The sequence below is a fragment of the Canis lupus genome, chromosome 5, assembly GCF_048164855.1.
Source record: "Canis lupus baileyi chromosome 5, mCanLup2.hap1, whole genome shotgun sequence".
NCBI lineage: Eukaryota > Metazoa > Chordata > Mammalia > Carnivora > Canidae > Canis > Canis lupus.
In genome coordinates this window covers 70,860-97,760 of record NC_132842.1, presented here as the reverse complement: position 1 = coordinate 97,760, position 26,901 = coordinate 70,860, and the positions used below count along the sequence as shown (strand labels likewise).

Sequence of the window (26,901 nt, the reverse complement as noted above, 5' to 3'; positions counted from 1 at the left end):
CATGGGAATCTCTCCCTTTAGAAACAAGTAGCTCGGGATCCCTGGGTGGCGCAGCGGTTTGGCGCCTGCCTTTGGCCCAGGGCGCGATCCTGGAGACCCGGGATCGAATCCCACGTCGGGCTCCCGGTGCATGGAGCCTGCTTCTCTCTCTGCCTCTCTCTCTCGCTCTCTCTCTGTGACTATCATAAATTAATAAAAAATTAAAAAAAAAGAAACAAGTAGCTCTCTCTATCTTGCAGGATTAGGACTGACAAGTTCAAGAATCAACTTTTCTTTCAGTATAACAAGTAAAGGAAGCTAACATCATTATTTAGGGTTGCTCTTGGCCTATGTCTTCTGTGATGCTTCTCTAATTCTAATTTGATGCAATTTTTTTTTTTGAAGAGTATCCCTGGACTCTGGGTACCTCATTTCCTTCAGGTTTGGGTTATCTGACTTTTCTACTCAAGTATTTATTACTGCAGGCTTGGAAGTAATGTCCCTGTATCCAGATCTGTGGCCATTTAATTCCTCCTGAGAGGATTCTGATTTGGGAACCAGAGAATTTGCCTATAGGTGGCAGTGTAGAACAGAGTTTCTGTTCTTGCATTAATTTCCCGTGGCTGCTGTAACAAATGATCACAAACTTGGAGGCTTTAAACAATAGAAAACAATTTTTCCAAGTTCCAGAGGCCAAAAGTCTGAAATAAATATCACTGAGCCAAAAGCAAGGTATTGAGAGGGTACTCCCCTCTGAAGGCTCTGGTAGCTGCTGCCATTTCTTGGTTTGTAGTCACATCACTCCCATCTTCTGCCTCCATGGTCACATTGCTGCCTCCTCTAGTGTCTGTGTCAAGTCTCTATCTGCCTCACTTTTGTAGTGACACTTGTGATTGCATTAAGAGTTCATCCATTTAATTCAGGTAATTGCTCCACCTCCAGATTGTTACTTTAATTATGCAGATGTGTCTGCATAGGCTTTGCTAAATAAGATATCAGGTTTTACAGGTTCCAGGGTTTAGGACCTGATATCTTTGGGGGCCATTATTTAACTTACTGTAGTGAACAAGTGAGATCAAATAACACTAAGTTTAATCCCAGAGCCAGCATTCATTATCTGTGTGGAAATAGGTGATGGTGCAAACTTTTTATATTTTAGTTTCTTCATCTGAAAAAAATCAGCATACATACTACATATCTCATATAATTATTGTCAGCTACAAATCAGAAAATACATGCAAAAAGTCATCAAAGTACATGTCCCTAATGCAGTGTTAAATGTAAGTTCTTACATTATGATAGAGGATTGGAAGGATCAGTTGAATTAAATTGCAGACAGCCTATATACTACACTAAGGAGTTTAATACTGGCAGGGGTGGGGGGATTTGGAGGGCATACAGGAATCATTTAGGTTCTTATGCAAATGAGTCATAAGATAAGAGAGGGGCATTAAAAATTAATCTGGTATCTGTGGACAGAATTGAGAAAAGAAAGAGGAAAATTCATTGAAATGATTCAGGGAGATTTATTGACATGAACTAAAGAGAAACAGTATCTCTGAGAAGTAAAGACCTTCTATGTCTTTCCCAGCCCATAAGCTCCAGGAAGGCAGAAGCAATGCCATTATTTTTACCTATATGATGAATGATTGCCTCTCCAGAGTTCTAAAGAATTTTCTGTTTGTGGAGATCCCTGGGTGGCGCAGCGGTTTGGCGCCTGCCTTTGGCCCAGGTTGCGATCCTGGAGACTGGGGATCGAGTCCCACGTCGGGCTCCCGGTGCATGGAGCCTGCTTCTCCCTCTGCCTGTGCCTCTCTTTCTCTCTGTGTGACTATCATAAAAAAAAAGAAATTTCTGTTTGTAACATACATTCACCTTCAATTAATTATGAATACTATCAACCATAATGGGAAGAAGATGGGTCTCTAAAATGGAATAAAGATATTCACAAAACTAAAGGATGCTACTTAGAAAAGATGAGAAGTTATGTCCGGAATGAAGTGAAAGTAACTTTTGCTTCTGAGGTTGGCATCATATCTGATGGCATGGAGGACTGTGTGGAAAAAATACTGTGGGCAAAATATGTCTAGAAAATAACATTACTGATCTGCCAAATCACAGCCATTATTTTAAATTCTAAGGGCACTGAATATTTATATAAGAATCATATTAGATGAGAATCTTGACTAGAAGTTGCTAGGATAGTGGAGAATATATTTTGCTCTGCTCAAGATGCCAGGAAGGAAATGGTACCAATTAAGCTTTAGTATGTTTGTCAGGTAAGCTGTATCTGTAAGTGGAGAGTAGAGGTGGCTGAGACAGAAAGAAAAAACTTTCTTCCTGACTTTAGCATCTGTGCTGCCAAAGTGAGCACTCTTCCTGATGTTAGGGTTTTAATTTATTTCAGTAATATACTGTATGGTTGTCCTTTTCACACACATATCCATGTGGGTTTATTTTCCTTCTCCTACTAGATTATAAATCTCATTAATCCCAGGCCTTAATATTTTCCCTTCTCTGTCTTTCTTAAATATCAGCACTAGGAAAAGTGCTTTGAAATGCCTTTTTTTAATGAAATGCTTTTTTTGAGTTTACTTCATAAAGTGGCTCCCTAAAATTTAGCCAAATACATCTCTTACTATAATCTGCATTTTCAGTAATGTTACTCTAATGGAAAAATTTCTTCACCTACATCTGCTTGGTTTAGTTGTCCTTTCAATTTATCATTAATTTAGTTTAATATCTTCAGTCACCAAGGAGAACCATAAAAGTGGATTTTAAAACCTTTTATCCTTTTAAAAGAAAATGCATCGAATTTCAACTTTTCTGGAGATTTTGAGATACTAAAACATATTGAACAAAAGTTAAAGTCTACACAAGGCTTAGTATAAAAAAATACATGGTGAACTTTAGTAGAGCAGAAAAGAAAGCTCTGTTATCTTCTCCAGTTGTTGGTATATTCATTCAGTAGTCACAGAAATATAAGTAAGGGAGGATAGCACATTTTCTTTATGGAGTGAAGGTTTTTGCTTAAATCTAGTGCTTGTGTTTGCATATTAAAAAGCTATTTAGGGGTGCCTGGGTGGCCCAATGGGTTAAGTTTCAGCTCAGGTTATGATTTCAAGGCGGTAAGATGGAGCCCCGTATTGGGCTCTGGGTTCAGCAGGGAGTCTGCCTGAGATTCTCTCTTTCTCTCTCATTTGAACTCTCTAAAACAAATAAATCTCTAAAAAAATAAAAATAAATTTAAAAAGGATATTTATTTGCAGGATGATATGAGTTCAATGCAGCCATCCAAATATCTCTAATATTAAGAGAGGAGAAAAGGCAAGATGGCAGAAGAGTAGGGTCCCCAAGTCACCTGTCCCCACCAAATTACCTAGATAATCTTCAAATCATCCTGAAAATCTATGAATTTGGCCTGAGAATTAAAGAGAGAACACCTGGAATGCTACAGTGAGAAGAGTTTGCGCTTCTACCAGGGTAGGAAGACGGGAAAAAAGAAATAAAGAAACAAAAGGCCTCCAAGGGGGAGGGGCCCCGTGAGGAGCCGGGCTGAGGCCGGGGCGAGTGTCCCCAGGACAGGAGAGCCCCGTCCCGGAGGAGCAGGAGCTGCACCGACCTTCCCGGGGGAAAGGGGCTCACAGGCAGTTGGAGCAGGACCCCAGGAGGGCGGGGGTGCCCTCAGGCCCCCTGGGACACTAACAGACACCGCGCCCTGGGGAGAGCGCGCCGAGCTCCCTAAAGGGCTGCAGCGCACGCACGCATTGACCCGGAGCAGCTCGGAGGGGCTCGGGCGGCGGCTCGCGGAGAGGGGCCTGCGGGGCGGGAGCGTGAACCCACCAGCACAGGCCGGGAGCCCAGGGCGCCGGGGACACAGCCCAGGATCTGGCCTCCCCCGGGACAGGCAGAGGCCGGGAGGGCCCAGGACAGCGAGGACGCTCCTGCCCCGAGCTGAGCAGATCAGCGGCCCGGCCCGGAGCCTCCAGGCCCTGCAGACGGAGAGCTCTGGGGCTACTGCAGGAGCTGACTCTAGGGCTCCAGAGCTGGCCCCGCCACTGCGGTTGTTCCTCCTGGGGCCTCGCGGGGTAAACAACCCGCACTGAGCCCTGCACCAGGCAGGGGGCTGAGCAGCTCCCCCAAGTGCTAACACCTGAAAATCAGCACAGCAGGGCCCTCCCCCAGAGGACCAGCTAGACCGACAGGGGAAAAACAAATTATTAACCAAGCAGCACTGGAAAGTTCCAGGGGAAGTCGAGGGATTTACAGTATACAGAATCAGAGGATACTCCCCCTTGTTTTTTGTTTTTTGATTTCTGTTTCCCCCCCTTTTTCTTTTTTTCTTTTCTTCTCTTTTTTTTCTTTTTCTATCTTCTTTTTTTCTTTTTCTTTTCTTCTTTCTCTTCCCTCTTTTTCTCCTTTTCCCAATACAACTTGTTTTTGGCCACTCTGCACTGAGCAAAATGATTAGAAGGAAAACCTCACCTCCAAAGAAAGAATCACAACTAGTCCACTCTCCCACGGAGTTACAAAATCTGGATTACAATTCAATGCCAGAAAGCCAATTCAGAAGCACTATTATACAGCTACTGGTCACTCTAGAAAAAAGCAAAGGACTCAAGAGACTTCATGACTGCAGAATTTAGATCTAATCAGGCAGAACTTAAAAATCAATTGAATGAGATGCAATCCAAACTAGAGGTCCTAACGACGAGGGTTAACGAGGTGGAAGAATGAGTGAGTGACATAGAAGACAAGTTGATGGCAAAGAGAGAAACTGAGGAAAAAAGAGACAAACAATTAAAAGATCATGAGGATACATTAAGGGAAATAAGTGACAGTGTGAGGAAGAAAAATCTACATTTAATTGGGGTTTCCGAGGGCGCTGAAACGGCCAGAGGGCCAGAATATGTATTCCTAATCTGGGCAGAAAAACAGGCATTCAGATCCAGGAAATAGATCCCCCCTTAAATTCAATAAAAACCCTTCAGCACCTCGACACTTGAGAGTGAAAATTGCAAATTCCAAAGATAAAGAGAAGGTCCTTAAAAGAGCAAGAGACAAGAAATCCCTAATTTATATGGGGATGAATATCAGATTAACAGCAGACCTCTCCACAGAGACCTGGCAGGCCAGAAAGGGCTGGCAGGATATATTCAGGGTCCTAAATGAGAAAAACATGCAGCCAAGAATACTTTATCCAACAAGGTTCTCATTCAGAATGGAAGGAGAAAGAAAGAGCTTCCAAGACAGGCAGGAACTGAAAGAATATGTGACCTCCAAACCAGCTCTGCAAGAAATTTTAAGGGGGACTCTCAAAATTCCCCTTTAGGAAGAAGTCCACTGGAACAATCCACAAAAACAGGGACTAAATAGGTATCATGATGACACTAAACTCATATCTTTCAATAGTAACTCTGAACGTGAACGGGCTTAATGACCCCATCAAAAGGCGCAGGCTGTCAGACTGGATAAAAAAGCAGGACCCATCTATTTGCTCTCTACAAGAGACTCATTTTAGACAGAAGGACACCTACAGCCTGAAAATTAAAGTTTGGAGAACCATTTACCATTCAAATGGTCCCCAAAAGAAAGCAGGAGCAGCCATCCTTATATCAGATAAACTAAAATTTACCCTGAAGACTGTAGTGAGAGATGAAGAGGGACACTATATCATACTTAAAGGATCTATCCAACAAGAGGACTTAACAATCCTCAATATATATGCCCCGAATGTGGGAGCTTCCAAATATATCAATCACTTAATAACCAAAGTTAAGACATACTTAGATAATAATACACTTATACTTGGTGACTTCAATCTAGCGCTTTCTACACTGGATAGGTCTTCTAAGCACAACATTTCTAAAGAAACGAGAGCTTTAAATGATACACTGGACCAGATGGATTTCACAGATATCTACAGAACTTTACATCCAAAGGCAAATGAATACACATTCTTCTCAAGTTCACGTGGAACTTTCTCCAGAATAGACCACATCCTGCATCACAATTCAGGTCTGAACCGATTTCAAAAGATTGGGATCGTCCCTTGTGTATTCTCAGATCATAATGCCTTGAAACTAGAACTAAATCACAAGAAGTTTGGAAGGACTTCAAACACGTGGAGGTTAAGGACCATCCTGCTAAAAGATGAAAGGGTCAACCAGGAAATTAAGGAGAAATTATAAAGATTCTAATGAGAATGAAGATACTACCGTTTAAAACCTTTGGGATGCAGCAAAAGCAGTCCTGAGGGGGAAATACATCGCAATACTAGCAGCCATCCAAAAACTGGAAAGAACTCAAATACAAAAGCTAACCTTACACCTAAAGGAGCTAGAGAAAAAAGAAAAAAAAACAGCAAATAGATCCTACACCCAGCAGAAGAAGAGAGTTAATAAAGATTCGAGCAGAACTCAACGAAATCGAGACCAGAAGAACTGTGGAACAGATCAACAAAACCAGGAGTTGGTCCTTTGAAAGAATTAATAAGATAGATAAACCATTAGCCAACCTTATTAAAAAGAAGAGAGAGAAGACTCAAATTAATAAAATCACGAATGAGAAAGGAGAGATCAACCAACACCAAGGAAATACAAACGATTTTAAAAACATATGAGCAGCTATATGCCAATAAATTAGGCAATCTAGAATAAATGGATGCATTTCTGGAAAACCACAAACTACCAAAACTGGAACAGGAAGAAATAGAAAACCTGAACGGCCAATAACCAGGGAGGAAATTGAAGCAGTCATCAAAACCCTCCCAAGACACAAAAAGTCCGGGGCCAGATGGCTTCCCAGGGGAATTCTATCAAACGTTTAAAGAAGAAACCATACCTATTCTACTAAAGCTGTTTGGAAAGATAGAAAGAGATGGAGTACTTCCAAAGTCGTTCTATGAGGCTGGCATCACCTTAATTCCAAAACCAGACAAAGACCCCACCAAAAAGGAGAATCATAGACCAATATCTCTGATGAACATGGATGTCAAAATTCTCAACAAGATACTAGCCAATAGGATCCAACAGTACGTTAAGATTATTCACCATAACCAAGTAGGATTTATCCCCGGGATGCAAGGCTGGTTCAACACTCATAAAACAATCAATGTGACTCATCATATCAGCAAGAGAAAAAACAAGAACCATGTGATTCTCTCATTAGATGCAGAGAAAGCATTTGACAAAATACAGCGTCCATTCCTGATCAAAACACTTCAGAGTGTAGGGATAGAGGTAACATTCCTAACATCTTAAAGCCATCTATGAAAAGCCCACAGCAAATACCATTCTCAATGGAGAAGCACTGGCAGCCTTTCCCCAAAGATCAGGAACAAGACAGGGATGTCCACTCTCACCACTGCTATTCAACATAGTCCTGGAAGTCCTAGCCTCAGCAATCAGACAACAAAAAGACATTAAAGGTATTCAAATTGGCAAAGAAGTCAAACTCTCCCTCTTTGCTGATGACATGATACTCTACATAGAAAACCCAAAAGCCTCCACCCCAAGATTGCTAGAATTCATACAGCAATTTGGCAGCATGGCAGGATACAAAATCAATGCCCGGAAGTCAGTGGCATTTCTATACACTAACAATGAGACTGAAGAAAGAGAAATTAAGGAGTCAATCCCATTTACAATTGTACCCAAAAGCATAAGATACCTAGGAATAAACCTAACCAAAGATGTAAAGGATCTATACCCTAAAAACTATAGAACACTTCTGAAAGAAATTGAGGAAGACACAAAGAGATGGAAAAATATTCCGTGCTCATGGATTGGCAGAATTAATATTATGAAAATGTCAATGTTACCCAGGGCAATTTACACGTTTAATACAATCCCTATGAAAATACCATGGACTTTCTTCAGAGAGTTGGAACAAATTATTTTAAAATTGGTGTGGAATCAGAAAAGACCCCGAATAGCCAGGGGAATTTTAAAAAAGAAAACCAGGGATCCCTGGGTGGCGCAGCGGTTTGGCGCCTGCCTTTGGCCCAGAGCACGATCCTGGAGACCCGGGACTGAATCCCACGTCAGGCTCCCGGTGCATGGAGCCTGCTTCTCTCTCTGCCTCCCTCTCTCTCTCTCTCTCTCTCTCTCTCTCTGACTATCATAAATAAATAAAAATTTAAAAAAAGCTTGTTTAAAAAAAATAAAAAAAAATAAAAAAGAAAACCATAGCTGGGGGCATCACAATGCCAGATTTCAGGTTGTACTACAAAGCTGTGGTCATCAAGACAGGGTGGTACTGGCACAAAAACAGACACATAGATCAGGGGAACAGAATAGAGAACCCAGAAGTGGACACTCAACTTTATGGTCAACTAATATTCGACAAAGGAGGAAAGACTATCCACTGGAAGAAAGACAGTCTCTTCAATAAATGGTGCTGGGAAAATTGGACATCCACATGCAGAAGAATGAAACTAGACCACTCTCTTGCACCAGACACAAAGATAAACTCAAAATGGATGAAACATCTAGATGTGAGACAAGATTCCATCAAAATCCTAGAGGAGAACACAGGCAACACCCTTTTTGAATTCGGCAACAGTAACTTCTTGCAAGATACATCCATGAAGGCAAAAGAAACGAAAGCAAAAATGAACTACTGGGGCTTCATCAAGATAAGAAGCTTTTGCACAGCAAAGGATACAGTCAACAAAACTAAAAGACAACCTACAGAATGGGAGAAGATATTTGCAAATGACGTATCAGATGAAGGGCTAATTTCCAAGATTTATAAAGAACTTATTAAGCTCAACACCAAAGAAACAAACAATCCAATCATGAAATGGGCAAAAGACATGAACAGAAATCTCACAGAGGAAGACATAGACATGGCCAACAAGCACATGAGCAAATGCCCTGCATCACTTGCCATCAGGGAAATACAAATCAGAACCACAATGAGATACCACCTCACACCAGTGAGAATGGGGAAAATTAACAAGGCTGGAAACCACAAACGTTGGAGAGGATGCAGAGAAAAGGGAACCCTCTTGCACGCTTGGTGGGAATGTGAACTGGTGCAGCCACTCTGGAGAACTGTATGGAGGTTCCTCAAAGAGTTAAAAATAGACCTGCCCTATGACCCAGCAATTGCACTGCTGGGGATTTACCCCAAAGATACAGATGCAGTGAAACGACGGGACACCTGCACCCTGATGTTTCTAGCAGCAATGTCCACAATAGCCAAACTGTGGAAGGAGCCTCGGTGTCCATCGAAAGATGAATGGATAAAGAAGATGTGAAAGGGAATAGAGGGGAAGGGAGAAGAAATGGGTAGGAAATATCAGAAAGGGAGGCAGAACATGGAAGACTCTTAACTCTGGGAAACGAACTAGGGGTGGTGGACGGAGAGGAGGGCGGGGAGTGGGGGTGACTGGGTTGTGGGCACTGAGGGGGGCACTTGATGGGATGAGCACTGGGTGTTATTCTGTATGTTGGCATATTGAACAGCAATAAAAAATAAATTTTTATTAGAAAAAAAGAAAGAAAGAAAAGAAAGAAAGAAAGAAAGAAAGAAAGAAAGAAAGAAAGAAAGAAAGAAAGAAAGAAAGAAAAAGGGATCCCTGGGTGGCGCAGCAGTTTGGCGCCTGCCTTTGGCCCAGGGCGTGATCCTGGAGACCCGGGATCGAATCCCACATCGGGCTCCCGGTGCATGGAGCCTGCTTCTCCCTCTGCCTCTCTCTCTCTCTCTCTGTGTGTGACTATCATAAAAAAAAAGCAGTGGTTAATTTTTTGGAATAAGTTTAAAAAGGACATCAGAATTTTATGCTTTTCCAGAATTTCCTGCCTTATACTGAAATACAACATCCTTATTTCTAATGGCTCAGTTTGAATTGCTATGCACAGCAAGGGACAAGAGGCCTAGGGGCCGAAAGCAAGACCGAGGGTAATTCAGGAGTGTCACAACCCTTCCAGGGACAAGTACCAAGTCAAAAAAAGTGTTTTTCTCATCTCTTGAGAAGAGATGAAGAAATGAAACATCGTAAGTATGTCAGATGGGTTTTTTGTATGATACACTAGAAAACAATCTCTGAAATTTTATTCCAAGCTTTGTACACACTCCTTCAAATACTTCATCCACTCGAAACTAGCTAGGAGCTCAAAAGTATATTTGCTTGAATGCTAAGTGACCTCAACAGGAGCTATAGTCAGGGTGCCACCACCCAATTTATGTGACTGATAAGTTTTAAAAGGGGCAATATGAGAGTTTACAGACATCGATAATAGCTTCAAATATGACTCGCATATGTAAGGAAACCTTTTAAGGTATCTTAACCGGTCCAGAAACCCAGACAGTTAGTATTCTGTTTTCCATTTTCGTTTTCATTAAATCGTCCTCAATCAGCAATGTGACTAAGATAAATAGACAGCAGTACACGAGATAAAAATAGGAAGGCTCCTCAAAAACTCTCCTTAAATTCTATGCATGATTCATATTCAGCTTGAAAACCATTAGTTAAGAATGAAATAGCCAAAGATTCTAGCATATGAAGTGTGATGTATACCAACTTCTTAACCCTACAATATAATGGTAGGAAAGCTAACTCTGAAACCAAAACTCCATACCTAAAATAATTAGTACCAATACTTAGAATATAGCAAGATTTATTTTTCTTCCATTGTCTCTTACTTTCCACACAATAAGACAGGACATTATCAGGGTTGCCTGAACTATGTATGAAGTCAAGTCTATTTTTTTCTATCTGGCTATCATTCATAAAAACAAAATTCAAGGTTCTATTTACTTTATTTTAAAAAATATATTTTATTTATTTATTCATGAGAGACACTGAGACAGAGAGGCAGAGACGTAGGCAGAGAGAGAAGCAGACTTTGTGCAGGGAGCCTGACGTGGGACTGGATCCTAGGACTCCAGGATAATGCCCTGAGCTGAAGGCAGACGCTCAACCGCTGAGCCACCCAGGCGTCCCTCTATTTACTTTCATTAATTCAGCTAATAGGAGCTTTTGGGGGAATGAGAAGGGTACTTAGTGAGAAAAAGACAGAAAGATAACGGTTGTGCTTATGTGTCCCGGAGAAGTAATTCTCTTGCTCCTACTACTCCATATACTAGAGTTACTATAGTATTCTTTTCTCATGTTTTAAAGACTACTATTCAGCAATTTAGGGGTTTTAAGGATTTATAACCTCCAGTCAAAATAGTATTTCATCTATCAATTGTCATTTCCATATTGGCACTAGCTCCTAGTTTCATTCACAAAACTAGGGTTGTCAGGGCCTTAATGAGGCAATCCTTCTGCCTCCATCACCCCACTGGTTAGGCCAAACATATGCCTACCCATTCAGTTCTGAAACCACCTGCAGAGAGGAAGTTAAATGAAGAAAAGTAAAGCATCACACTGTCACCATCTTTAGATAAGCTCTAATTTTACCCAAAGGAGAAAACTTTAACCACGATAACAAAGCTGGCAATGACCATGATTAAATGATGCCTGTCATTCTGTCCTACCCCTGGGAGCTGCTCTCCACCCACTCCCAGGTGATGGATGTGTTTCTCTTGGTACACTGGGTTTAGATTGGCAAAGGAAGCAGATAGTTAAATTCATCAATCACCAGAGTGGGCAAAGCAGTATTTGATCTGCTCTGGAGAAAGGATGGGGACCTGAACAAAACTCATTGACAGCACAAAACCAAGGTCATCTCCCAGTACCACGAATACATCAAAGCAGGCTCATTTAGTCTCAAAGTGTGAGTCACAAATACTAAGCCTGGAAGAGATCTTAGAGAACCTGAAACCAATCCATTGACACACAAATCAGAGAATTCCCTCCCTCCACAGCAATAAAACAAAACCAGACTCCATGACTCAGCATTTGTTATCCATACTCTTGAAATTTGTTATCTATTAGATGTCAATGTTCTGAATTCCAAAGCTATATCCAGTTACTGATTCCACATGGTATATACTTCCTGACCAGTAAATCTACATGAAAAAAAAAGTTTAAATGTGAACAAATTTGCTGCTTATATCAACATGAAAAACAAAACAAACAGAATCCAACTTATCTCTGTCAACCCCCTCTTTTTTTTTCCTTTTCCAAATTGCTTTTTAATGCCTGAAATTTGAAAACCAACAGCTACTTCTATAGGCTTTTTCAAGGCCCTGAAAACAATGACGTACTAGTAAATCTCTTATTAGTATCCTATAGATTCACAAGCTCAAGAAAACTCAAGATGACAGGTTTCATGAATATTTTCTTTCAAGAACTTTATAGTTTAACCATCCCATGAAAAATAAATCTCCTTATTATGATATCCTGCTAAAGAGATAGACCCAAAAGTGTGTCCCTTTGTACAAGTATGTACTTCTTAACAGTGGCCACAAAGGAACAATAGGCATACAAAACCAAATACTATATTTCCAAATATCTGAAAAGAAAAAAAAAGAATCATACCACCGCCTATTTTGTTCTCCTCATTACCTGTCACTCTTTTTTAGGGATAAATGGCCTGATGATTTTCTTACAATAGTTCCACAGCTTAAAGCAGCAAAAAACATTTAAATTTTTTTTAAAAAAGCAAAAAAGTTATGATTTCAAAACAGAAATGAGAAATTCACTTTTGTTATTTGAATGTGTGCTGCATGGAAAATCATTATGATCCTTCCACTTGCAAATGTTTCGGACCCTTCGGTAAATATGTGTTTTCTAATAAAACAGTAACTCTCTGTTTAAAATAAAAATTGGTATGATAGGTCCATGTCCATTTTCAAAAAGTGTATTTTTCAATGACATCCAAGATAGGTCAGCATTTTCCCACTACTGCAAAAAACAGCAATGTGTATCCTCGACGCAGGTATTACAACACATAAATACACTGTTGCCCTGGCTCTCCCTCTGGTTCCATCTGCTCTCTTGCTGTGCAACAGCTATAGCATAAAAAAGCCTATTCTCACACGCTTTTGATATTACACTATTTAATCACATACAGCTGTGGCTTACAAGACTGCTACAAAACACAATTTTAATGTAGTACTCGAAGCCAATTGTGGATAAACATCAACCATTTACTCCGAATAAGAAGTCCAACACTACAAAGATTTTCTTTTAAAGAAAGACTGGTTTTCTTAGAATTTGGCATGGACGTAATTGTGACTGAGCCCTCTCTCTGCCAAAAAGACTGATAATGTCAAAAAGGATTGTGTAAAATCATATTAGTGCAATAATGACGCTTTCCAGAATTCCTGGAGCCAGAAAGACCTGAAATGAACTTACATCCTACTTCTCTTCTTTTGTCTCCCTCCCTGCAAATCAGCCCTACCTCCAACCCTCTAATAGATTTAATTACTTCAGAGAAATAATTTTGATTTATAATTCTATTGTTCTTTTCCCAAACTGAGAGAAAGCGAAAGGAAGCTGTTAGGAAGATACTGTTAGAACAAATTGACATGAGGTTTCTTTTGAATTAAGAATGATTCTGGAGAGAAAGACAACAACAACATGAACTTTTTACATAGCTCCTCCTTTTAGCTAGGCACTAAACTTAGTACTGTGAGAACAATGGCTGCATTATAGAAAAGACAATTCCAAAGATAATTTAATATGGGGGGGGAGGTAAAGAAAACAGGACAACTAGAAAGGGAGAGTGGCCCCTTGTTACTGTTTTTCTCTTATTCAAAACCAATTAAAATTGTGTACATTCTCAAATGAGACAAACAAGATTTATCATAGTTTCATGCTCTCATATTACCCCCTGAAGCGAAAGACATATTTGGAGTTGTACCTCAAGGTTCTATTGCTGGACAATTTTTAGAAAACCAGTTTTGTATGTTTCAGCCTTTCAAAGGAAAACAGAACTTGGGAGTTTTCAAGGCTGTTTTAAAACTGGCAAGTTACCAACTCTGGCTATCAATGCAAATCTGAGGCAGGAAGTACTAAGGAAATCCTAAACTCTTTCCCTCCCTCTGCAGGATTTTCTACATTTTCATGTGCAAGAAGCATGTTAAGGGGTTGTCCTGTTTTGCTTTTGAAGGATCTGTACATTCACATCTTTGAGAATATCCCTTGCCCCATAGGAGCCTCTCTCTTCCTTTCCCTACTCCTTAGTCCTTCGTGTTTCAAGTGTTTGCTCTCTCTATGGCACAATCAATCGGGCTCTAGCTAGACTTTGAGAGATGAGCAGCTGTCCAGGCTGCAGATGGTTGGAAACTCAGCCTGAAGTCAGTGTGCAGTTGATGAGTTACTCCCTATACCTGACCCCAACTCCAACTTCACACCAGGTTCTGAATACGATCTGAGTACCAGCAGCCAGAAAAACTCTGTTGGGTCCCACAGATCTTTCTGCAAGATCTTCAGGGGAAGCAGATGGTCCAAGGTGGGAAAGCAGTAGGCTGATGGAAAAGCAGCATGAGTAGAAACCATGCCCTGGATCGGTAGAAACATCGTGACCCGGTCAGGGTAAGGAAATGGAAGGAAGGACTAGCTTGCTGTGTGCGTTTGGATGCATTTTAAAGTTTTGGGGAGATGATAAAGTTTTCCAGATACCACACATGAGGGAAATATCTTTCTCAGCAACAAAGTATCAATTCACCAGGCTGTGACCATGTTTTACTCTTTTTAGCCTTCCTAGTTATGATTAAGTTGCCTTTCCAAGAAACCCTCCACAAAATAACTCAGATTGCGATTCACCCTGGGTCTCACAATGCAATAGCAACAGGTTGCTTGCTTTGAATGGGCTGTAACAAAATTGCTGAGAAATATTAGGTTGTGACTCAATCAAATGTGATTATGGATATTATCATTAAGCTAATGAGCTATTTTTTGGTCCCCTTTCTCTAAAGTTTGCTGATTATCCTGGTGGCCTTCAAAGAGCAAATTCGTTTTGATGAAGATTTTTTTTTTTTTTTAAATCTGGCTATGGCTCTTATGTAAGTATTAAAACATGTCATCAAGATTGCTTCTTTTCTGCTCAATCACAATGTTTCTTTTTTAAATTGCTTCTTTTAATAGGGGGAAAAATGGCCAAAAGAAAATTGACAAATGACAGCTTTTAATGCAAGGTCTTGGAAAACATGCATCCTAGAACAATACCGCTACAAGATAGCTATCAGCTAGTCATTGGGTTTTCATTTTACTTCTATGTACATTTATCTAATATAATAATTTAAGCATTTGGAAAATTATTCAAAGGGAGAGAAGCATAAGTAACTTATTTCTAATTTCTTTTTCTTTTTAAGCAACAAAGGTAGTGAATTAGTTCTAATGTGATGGGAAAATAAGAGGAGCAGAGAAAGCAGGGAAGTGCCCCAAGTTTTTCTAAAACTTTAATTGCATTTGAGGAAAGGGAAACCTTTCCATTTATTTAGACACCCTACTCTCATTTTGTTTTATCATAAGAAAAGAGCAGCTGTATCTAACACACACATTTAAGTAGAAAGAAAACGTTCAGTATTTTGTACTGTCTGAATAAATGCAATGATACACCTTGAGTTTTTTAAGAACCCCATAAAGATTCTTCACCCCAAACTAATGTCAGTAAATGGCTTTTGTTGATTAGTTAAGAACACCTGGTTTTACAGGACAGCTTAAGTTATGATGTCACCAGAATATGACTTTTATAGTCAACCACAGAACTCTATTTTTATCAACCATAAGTATTCTTTATGTATCAGTATCATTTTAAATAGCTCTGATTTTTAAAATAGATTATAACTATAAGCCAAGGCTAGGGCTGTAGATTTTGTGAATTCCACCAAGGCTTGCTTACCAAATAAACATGAGCAGCATGTATTCCCCTCAGAATTATAGGTAATATTTTAAGATAAAAATATAAAAGGAGCAAAAAGACAACACTAAATAACCCAGTTGTTTTCATGCTATACTGGGTCATGATAGTACTTTCTTACATAGTATTCATGCTGCCAGAAAGTCCCCACATTTTAAAGTATGATTGATCCTTATTCTCATTCCCTGTGTGCCCAAGTTTCAAAGCAGGGCACGTTTTCACATCTTCAGCTTCCAGGAATGTTATTAATGTCTATCATTTCAGAGCCACCGAAACAGTATTCGACAACTTCACAGCTCTGTCGAAAGTTTGCAACATAATAATCAATATGAACTACCATGATAGCCAAAGTAGCTGATCCTATATTCCCCACCACCCTGATCTGATTGCCCGAATATCAGTTTAGGTCACCTAATGGATCTAGCTTCTTTAAAAATGTTCCAGAAGTTGATGGCTTTGACTAGCTTGAAAGTAACAAGATCCAGATGCTGCCTGTCTACACACTAAACTACACAGGACCCCAAAACAGATTTTTTTTTAAATTCCCTCTATGTTTTTCAGGCTCTCCTCTTTTCCCTCACCACTGCACTTTCTTTCTTTACCTCAATCCCTCTCTCTCTCTCTCTCCCTCTCCCAGTCTCTCTCTTCACACACACAAACACACACACACACACACACACACTTCCCATCAGTGTAGCTCATCCAACATCCTGTCCTTAATATAATGTGCAAGACATTATTTCCTGCTAGCAATAAGTTAAAAGAAATCTCAGGCAGGAAAGAAATTATTCCATTCATTTTTATCTAAAGTTTCCTTTCTGAATATGCTTCATAGTCAAAAAAAGAACCAAAAAGAAAGCATGAATTTTGAAACATTTGGAAAAATTTAGCCAAATGAGTAAAAGGGATGGAATGTCCGATATTTTTCATGGAACCCTTGGGTTTGTTGTTTTTATTTCTTGGGGGGGGGGGATGAGGAATGACTATAAATTTCCTCTTTTAGACTAGCCCTTGCTTTGCCATTTCCTTGAGGAAGGCAGACAGCATTCTCCACCCAATCCCCCAAGAGTTAAAACACACTGCACTGCACGGGAGCAGGAGGGCTGGTCTACTAAAGCAGCAGCCCCACAAACTAAATGCTCACAAGGGCAAAAAGCAATGTGAGGAGACCTTGCAGGGGCAGGGCGAGTCATGGAGCGATTGAAAAAGAAAGAAAAAAAAGCAACAATTTTTAATAGAATTCGGAAAGTCTGCTGCCTCGTCTGGTTTACAAATAGGCATTGTTGGAGGAGACAGAATAAATAAGAGCTAACTACAGCATGGATTACCGAACACTAATCCCATCAACGAGTCCCGGTGGCAGCACAGATCACTCAGGCACGCCTTGGTCACTCTCCGCATATTTATTTATTAAGAAGACAGTGGAGTCTGGCTAATGCGATACAAAATTAATATCACCTGTAAAGAAACATAACCCATACATTCAAAGCGATAACTCTACCGACACCCTCCCCCCCAACTCATCAAGTCCAATTTAACTGACAAATTGGAGCAGTGATTTCACACCTGAGAGCCTTTCAGGTCTGAACTGCAGGATCAAGTTCATGGTTGGCACTGCCCACTGCTTAGTTACGTGGGCTTTCCACTGGCCCCGTAATGGTCATTTGTGCACACACATAAAGACTAAAGTATTAAAAAAAGTTTTTTTTAATTTTTTTTTATTTATTTATGATAGTCACACACAGAGAGAGAGGCAGAGACATAGGCAGAGGGAGAAGCAGGCTCCATGCACCGGGAGCCCAATGTGGGATTTGATCCCGGGTCTCCAGGATTGCGCCCTGGGCCAAAGGCAGGCGCCAAACCACTGCGCCACCCAGGGATCCCAAGACTAAAGTATTTAACCAATTCGTGTCCAATTATCATCAGTTATATTTCATCCCGTTTCAAGACCCACAGGCCTCCTGATGGCAGCCAGCACAGAAAAACAGAGCTTCGAAAAGTAAAGAACATCTATTGTAAGGCTCCAAACTTCAGTCTCTAGAGTCTTGATCACCCTCCATATAAAATAAAATATGTAAGGCAAATACACAAAAACAAAAGCACACCCAAACAAACTCTACGGGACGTCAGTTAGTCGTACTATACCTTCCCACACCTTCTTTCATTCTATACTCTGTGATTGAAAGTCTGAGTTGCCCCCACCCTGGTGCATCCTATCCAGTGAGAAAAACCCTTTCAGAGCCACAAAGAACAGCTCACCAGAAAAGCCTCTGAAATCGTTGTTGTTCCTGATAATCACTGTCACAATCTCCTTTCTAACAACCCTGTCCATCTGCAAAGCACTTTACTACGGATATCAGGAACATCTTTATGTTGCCAAATAACAACAAAGGAACACGAGCGAAACTATTATCTCTGCTAGAAGAGAAAAACCACAGTCCCAGGGCTTGCTTTCTTCTCATATTCTCCTCTGCCTCAGTAACTCCATTGCTATGTTACTAATTTCAAAGAAGCAGGAAGAGGTGATGGGAAAGGGGAGGTAAATAATAATCCACATGCCTGTTTCCCATCCCAAGTGCAGGATACACACTGCTTGCCAGACTGTGGGTCGAGCCATACCTTGGTTTAGAGACAGTGAGGATAGTAGTAAGTGTACTGGGGGTACATTTGTGGCTGATCCAGGCGTTTACCCATGTAGCTGGAATCTTTATCTCCGAGGCAGGGAACTCGATGACACGGTATGGTGCCCCAGGCCGAGCGTCCTCTTAAACCACTATTCCTGATGGTCCCGATGACTGATGAGGCTTCAGAGATCCTTCGTCTTCCACCACTCACTAGTTCCAACACGGCAGGAATTTAAAAAAGAAACACACCAAAAAAATAGAAAGAAAGAAAGAAAGAAAGAAAGAAAGAAAGAAAGAAAGAAAGAAAGAAAGAAAAAAGGAAAGGTATTGGTAGAACAACACACGCACACACACACGCGCACACACACACACACACACACACAGCCTTCCCAGATCCTGCCTTCCTTCCCCCAGCTGCCAGGGTCCACTTGGGATGAGGCACTTTGTTCTCTACCCAGGCTGTCTGTAGTGATGTCAATTGCCAGCGTTTGTAAAGAGGGAGAGAAGAAAAAAATCAAAGTCTTTTTAGCACAACTCCGAATCCTTGCAGATCAGCTTCCTGTCTCCTGTTTGTCTCTTTCCCCACCTTAAAGAAAAAGGGAAAAAAAGAAAGAAGAAAGAAAGAAAGAAAACAAAAAAATGAAAAAGAAAAAAAAAAAGAAAGAGAAAGGGGAAAAGAAAAGAAAACAAAACAACCTTGCACAGCCTGCACAGCCTGGTTGCTGCTGTCTCCCTTCCAGAGTGACATGGTGTTCGGGCTCCTCCTGTCCTTTCATTCACTTCCTCTCCTTCCAGCTGGTGGGTGGAACCTCTCCAGGGAGCAGGGTATGCAGTCCAGAAAGCTGCAGTATTTCCTCCAAGAAAAAAAAAAAAGCCTGCTTCAACCCCTGCTGCAAGCAAAGTCCTGATTCCCTCTGCTGGCTATCTCGAACAGCAAAGCAATTTTTGCAGCAAAGCTGCTGCCGCTGGAACTGAACCCAGGGAACTCAAATTCGGGCGGTGGATTATTTCTTATCCTTCCCTCCATCTACCCCACACAAGAGCTGCCTTTTTTTTCTTGCCAAGTGGCAAGGTAAGCCACACTGCTAAAGCAAACACAGAAGACCACGGGAGGGAAGAGAGGACGAAGGGAGGAAGGAAGAGAAAGACAAAAATAAAAGCAGACGGACGACCCGTGCTGGTTAAAATGGAACAAGTGTGTCCCAGATGCTTTCAGAACCTGTTAACATACGAAAGCCAGATGAATCCAAGACCCGGTCCAGAAACTAACCTTTTACTTCTCGGACGACACGGAGGATGCTAAGCATTGAAGAAATTTGAGAGTCTATGCCAGGACTACTATTAGCAAGCCCTGCATCGTCAGATCACAAGGACCCACTTGCCATAGCCGAAATGATCATTCTTACCCTTACATCCGTTTTGTAAGCATCAAAGGAGGTATCCCATTAGGTTTACAGGCGTCTTCATAAATAAAAGCTCTGGTTCTCTCACTGTCTATCTATGATGATTTTGATTCAGGGATGCTTTAATCACTTTCCCGATGTCATCACAAAAAAAAGCACAATTACCTGACAGAGTTTTTCCCCACCAATAATAAGTAATATTCTGACATGTCTGTCGGCTGTTACATTATAATACAAATGGTTTCAGCGAAAATATATTTCCTTTAAGGGTCCCTTTTCAAGGCAGTCAAGGCTAAAATTAGACATGCCAGCTGTGTTTTGCTGTGAGCGCTCACGCATGCCCAAAGCGTGGCCAGACCAACATTGAGCGCCTCTCCACTTCGTCAAACCAGCTCTGTTCTCCCCAGCCTAGAGCTGCCTTTTCAGATAAGAGGTTCCTGGTACAAATCCAGCTTCCTAGTGAGGAAGAACAGAGAATTCCAGCCCGGTGCACAATATGGTATCCAGCCACAAACAAGCCCTGCCGCCCGTGAGGTCACTGGCTTTCACTCAGGGGTCTGGTTATTAGAAGCTGTGTGAGTGCATGGATATTCCTTGGAAAAAGTTAAGGATGGTGGATAAATAGCTTTATGTTTGACAAGAATAACAACCAGAAAGAAGGAAGGAGAGAGGGTGGGAAGGTAGGAGTTAGAAGCCCTGATATCACTGTCATTAAGAGAATTAAATCAATTCCACCAACATTGAAATGTGTTCTTCTGGGCCTTATTCGTCCCATCCAGAAAGTGGAAATGCTGCCAACTTATGTGGCTGAAGGTGGTAAACGGAATCAGATACTAAATCAAAACTACATTGATTTAAAAATCATTCAGTGGCATCTCAATGCTCAGACAATAAAGTCTTGGCTTCTTGGAATAGTTTTCAAGACCCTTGAAAACCCAACTTTATTCTCCAGCCTCAGACAGTAAACTCTGGCCCTCGTAGTCTATATCTGAGTCACAGTGAACTGCTTTTAAAGTGGAATGTGCGGAGGATCCCTGGGTGGCTCAGCGGTTTGGCACCTGCCTTCAGCCCAGGGCCTGAATCTGGAGTTCCGGGATCGAGTCTCACGCCGGGCTCCCTGCATGGAGCCTGCTTCTCCCTCTGCCTGTGTCTCTCTGCCCCTCTCTCTCTGTCTCTATAAATAAAATCTTTAAAAAAATAATAAACTGGAATGTGCCCTCTCAGGGACTTCTGTCATCTGCTCTGCCCCAAATGGTCTTGCATCCCCATTCAGCCCATCCTTCAGCTCTCAACACGGATATCACCCCTCGGAATAGCTTTCCCTAAAGCCTCCTTTCCCTGCTGCACCTTATATTTGCCCTAAAAGGATGCTTATCCTGGGCAACTGTCTGTTAATTGCATGTTTGTTTCTTCTAGGATGCCGGAAAAGCATCAGGAAAAGCAGAAAAGTAGGAGTCCCCATCATTCTCATTCACGTTCCTATTTCCACAAACTGTCATGGAATCTGACACAAAATGGTGCTCTGCAAGTGTTTGAAGAGTAAGATACCTTAAACCCGATAAAAATTCTAACTCAATTCGTATCCTCTCTCAGTACATTTCAGTACACTTCTGGATGCAGGGGATAGAGTGGTAACACGGATCAGAACAATGTCCATCCCTCATAGAATATATATTCTAGTGAGGGAGATAAGCAAAGAAGTAAGCAAGTAAACAGGCATTATCAATCAGGTAATATGTAGTACTGTTCATAAATATAAAGCTAAGTAAACAGAAAGAGTCACAGGAATTCCACTTTAAATAAGATAGTCAGGAAATGCTCACCAAGAAAGAGCTCTGAGGTTAAAGGAAGAGTGGGAACCACACCCTGGGTGTTGTGTACTATGAGAGCACTTCTTGTGAGAGCCAAGGCCTTCGTTCCAATCCTGCCTTTGCCAGATCACTCTGCCTCCTTTCTCATCCATCCAGTGTCACTACACACTTCATACGGTTATCATGAAAATTCACCACAACAAACATGCAAAGCATTTATAACCCCTTGGAACATACTGGATCTGCCCAATAAATGTCAGCTTGTCTCTGGGGGAAGATCATCCCAGGCAGAAAGAACAGGAAGGCAGCAAGAACACTTCTTTTGAAATGTGTGAGAAATGGCATAGGGACTGAAATGGAGCAAGTAAGAAGTAAAGACTATCAAACAAGACTAGAGAGGTTCCCTAGACCAGATCATATAAGCCTTGATGAGGAAAGCTAAATTGCTGACAGGTAATAGTATAGCCTGGACTCTACCCAAATATTTTGATTATAGATCTAGCCATCTTCAACTATGGAATGCTGTTCTCCTAAATGACTTATTAAGGCTCCTCCAAATACTAAGACTTTTAAGGTCAGGATCCTCAATTTTGCCATGATGAGCAAAGGCTATCAATATTCTTTTACTAATAACTGGCCTAGCTACTCCTTGGAAGGAAAAGATTAGTGTCTTATTTACAAATGAAAGACCAAATAAATAACTCCTTCACCCACGCTATAGCTCACTTATATGTAAAGTTCCCAGCATGTGTTGATGCTTTCTGCAATTTCTACACAAATTGCCACTTTACAAAATGGTATTGGATTATTGCTATATTCTTGGCATCAACTGTCATTAGTCTAAGCACATTCATCGAACACTTAAAGCTTTTCTTAAATAATGCAAAGACAGTTTACCACTTGTGAGAATCGCAGAACCTGTGTTTTATTTATTTATTTATTTATTTATTTATTTATTTATTATTTATTTGTTTGTTTGTTTATTATTTATTTTCCTTCAGAGATACCAGTAGCCATCACAACTGAGGAGGCAAGATACTCGTGTCGGAAATGGTTTTTATATCATGTCTACTCTGTTGGAGCCATAGTGCTTTCCATTTAAATGATCAAGTTAAGGTAGGAGGTAACTAATTTAAAACACTCTCTAAATCAGAAGCCAGCTGTGTCCCATTTGCCAAGTAACAAACAAATTTTGTACAAATCCAAGAGCAGCAAACTCATCAAAGGGCATGGACTCTTACAGATTCACGGGATTCATGGCACAGACTGGAGAGGCACTGATTTAAGACAAGTTCTTGGTTTCTAGGATAGAGACAACATCTCAGACATACCATCCATAAATAGAGAAGTGACGGTACCGAAACGAGGTTCAGTTGGGTAGAGACAGAGATTCTCTTCTGGTTTGCTCTTGATCTATCCAGTCAAAGAATAACTGGGTCCTCTCTTTGGCTGATTTATTTTTTAAATGACAAAGACTTAGTCAAAAGCAAAAGGAAAGAACAATAGAGAGAGAGGCATCATCATCATCATCATCATCACCATCATCATCACCATCATCATCATATGCTATCTTTGAAAGCAAGTATACTATTCTTACATTCATGATCATGAATAAATTAAAACAAACAAAACTGCCACTCGGTATTTGTTGCCCTCTTTATTCAAATTTGTGAAATCTCTTCAACACAGCAGTTGCCAAACAGATATTAAAGGTAAATGTTGTTGTTGTTGTTGTTGTTGTTGTTGTTGTTTTTAGAAGACAAGATGGTAGATCACAAACTCCAACAGTAAAGTAGTAGTCTTTTGTCCTACTGGACATACCCATGGTTTAGGAACATACCCGAGACAAACTAGGAGAAAGAGACCACTAGTGATTCAAGCATTTGTGGTCCAAATTTAAACTATAATTAAATGTAAAATTTTAATGTAGATAAAAACAATGAAAATTGGCCTTGCTTCTGAGCAAAATTATAATGGACTATATTTTAAGACAGTCAACCAAATGGAGAAGAATAATTTAAAACAATGAACATTATTAACTTCAACGAAGTTTTACTGAGCATCTTGTATGTGCCTAAATAACCAAGAATAGCAATATAAAAACCATCACCCTTGTCCTCAAGTAGACTTAACATCTCCATATCTATTAAACATCAGTCATTCATAAATGACCTAAATGCCTTTCCTCTTATCTAAATACTAAATTTTAATAATTGTTATTAAATAACTTTAAGTTGACCCAATTTTTTAAATACATATTTTATTATAAATTTAAACAATGATATACTTGAAAACTTATGTTTATTTTGTTTTATTATCTTTTTAAAAATACTTATTTATTCTCTTGTTTTTTATATACTTAATACTGTGGTAGTCACATATGTTTCTCCTTTACCACTAGGATTACCAAGAGTCACATTTCTCCTCTTCATTGAAATTAGGCATGACAATGTGACTTGCTATGGCCAATAAAAATATGAAGCAAAAGTGATGCATGTAGAATCTTTTAACTGTTGCTGTTTGATTCACTGGTCCACTCTTCCCTGATGGAAGCATGTGCTTAGATGGAGGAAGCATATTGGAAGGCTTAGAATAGCTGCTTCAAATAGTCACCTGAACCAGCCACTGACTTGTCACGAGCAAGAAATAAACTTTTGTTGTAATTATGCTAATGAGATTTAGTGACTTACCACAGCATCACTTAGCCTACCCTGACTAATATGATATTACTTGTAGTGTGATTTTATGCTTATTGATTTCTTTCTTTGAGAGTCTCTCCCACTAATATCCAAGCTAAAAGGGCAAGGAATTTATCTATCGTCTTCACTGTTAAATCTCCAGCACCCAGAACAATCCTTGGGATTTAATAGACATTTAATAAATATTTGTTAGATAAATGAGTAAAATATTAATTTAAAATCATCTAATTTATCTATCAGTGGTTAAAATGCAATACTTCATGAAATAGAAGGGAAATGAGGCTTATACTTAAAATGGAAAAAATGTTTAAGTCTTCTAGGAGGAAAATTGCTACGAGTGGAACTACTAAATGTTCAGAGACAGGGAAGGTTTTTTTGTACTGATCATATAGATGGCCTTTCATATACTAGATGCTGTACTAGAATTTCAGAAATGTTTCCCCAGTTAGAACTTAACAAGTTACTGGAAAATGGGTATGATTCTCCCTACTTTTTAGTTGAGCAAATTAAGAAGGAAAGGGTTTAGCTATCCAAACCAAATTAATACAGTTGTAACGTGGTAGGGGAATATTCCTAAGTCACATCTGCATAAAGCCCAAACCCAGATTTTTTTCTCAGCATCACTTGATGGAGATCTTAAATGTTTTATTCCAAAACTAGATTAAGATAATCTTTGTGTTTACAACAGAAAACTCACAGTATACATAAAAGTCCTAAATAAGTCAGTGTGTTTTCATAGAAACAGATGGTACTGAACAGAGAAAAAACTGGAAAGAAAGAACATGGCCTTCTATCAAATAGTATAAACTCTATTTGGACCACAGATGTGATGGTTAATTGTATGTGTCAACTTGGCTAGGCTATAGTGCCCAGTCATTTGGTCAAATACCAGTCTAGATGTTGCTGTGAGGTATTTTTCGATGTGGTTTACATTTACATGAGTAGACTCTGAGTAAAGCACCTTATTCTTCACAATGGGACTGAACTTCATCCAAAAACGTAAAGGCTTTAAGAATGAAGACTGAGATCCTTTTAGAAGGAAGAAATTCTGTCTCCAGACTGCCTTTGGCTTCTAGATTCGACGTCAGCTCTTCCTGAGTCTTCAGCCTGACAACCTGACCTGAAGTTTGGGGATCCACTCCCACCCCCCAGAATCACATGAGCCAATTCCTTTAAGATTCTCTTTGCATACAAACACATCTTACAGGTTATGTTTTTCTGGAAAACCCAGACAAATACACTAGGTTAATAAAATGAAATAAATGACAGCAATGAAGGTCAGTGATATAGGCACTCTTACACATTCCTAGTAAATATCTATAATGGTTCTAATAGAGCTTAACAAAATGTATAGCCTTAAAACTTTTCATCCTTGTCAGTCCCAGTAATTTCGGTTCTAGGAATCCAAACAGATCATCACTAGACATTTAGGAATAGGTAATTGGAGAACTCTGAGTATCCAACTCTAGTTTGGTTAAGTAAATCACAGTACAGAGTATGATTCAACCATTAAAATGATACTTAAGAAATACTTTAACATATGGGAAATGCTTAAGTCAAATAGTTAATGAAAAAATCAGAATACAGGGACACCTGAGTGGCTCAGCAGTTGAGCGCCTGTCTTTGACTCAGGGGGTGATCCTGTGGTCCTGGGATCAAGTCCCACATAGGGCTTCCTGCATGGAGCCTGCTTCTCCCTCTGCCTATGTCTCTCTCTCTATCTCTCATGAATAAATACATAAAATATTTTTTAAAAAAGAAAAAATCAGAATACAACCTTGTATATACAGTAGGTTTCCAACTATGAACTAAAAACACATAGACAAGACAATAGAACAACTACATCGAAGTAACAATAGTGGAAATGTTTCCTCTATGATAGTGTTATTGGTGATTTTACTTTTTTTCCTTATCCTTCCAGAAATCCCAGCATTTTTCAAATTTGTCTTAAAATGAGCATATATTTCATTATTTAAAATAAATATTATTTTTAAAGAATTCTCTTAGGTAAGTATATTCTTAAGATTTTTGTTGTTGGGGGATCCCTGGGTGGCGTAGCGGTTTGGCGCCTGCCTTTGGCCCAGGGCGCGATCCTGGAGACCCGGGATCGAATCCCACGTCGGGCTCCCGGTGCATGGAGCCTGTGTCTCTGCCTCTCTCTCTCTCTCTCTGTGAATATCGTAAATAAATAAATAAAAAATTAAAAAAAAAAAGATTTTTGTTGTTGTTGTTGTTGTTGTTAGCTGACAGGACATTTTAAAACACCCAGATATGACATTAAAATAAATTGTGTGTGCACTTGAAATAGCCATTTCCTTCTTACCTGAATCAAACATCACTTTAAGAAAAGTTTACCTTTCTTTAAAGACTGGGAGCATAAATTCTATAATTTAACAATGACAAAACTCTGATTTAAGGCCTATAACCAAATATCCTCATTTAAAGAAAGAAAAACAGCTACCAACGGCAAAGGACATATCTTTGCAGACACTACAGTAAACCTACATAAGTATCTAAAACATTAATTTTTTTTTTTAAAGATTTTATTTATTTATTCATGACAGTCACAGAGAGAGAGAGAGAGAGAGAGGCAGAGACATAGGCAGAGGGAGAAGCAG

General features: G+C 39.9%; 1 long non-coding RNA gene across 2 annotated transcripts; it reads right to left on the bottom strand.

Moving 5' to 3' along the window:
- Positions 1 to 1,485: 1,485 nt before the first annotated feature.
- Positions 1,486 to 20,223, bottom strand: LOC140633133 (uncharacterized). Of its 2 annotated transcripts, none has more exons than XR_012030723.1 (3): positions 19,641 to 20,223; positions 18,366 to 19,224; positions 1,486 to 1,810 (listed from the first exon to the last, which is right to left on the bottom strand). It is a non-coding gene; the product is annotated as an uncharacterized lncRNA (long non-coding RNA). The 2 variants fall into 2 exon arrangements; XR_012030724.1 differs by having other exon boundaries at positions 19,777 to 20,223.
- Positions 20,224 to 26,901: the final 6,678 nt, after the last annotated feature.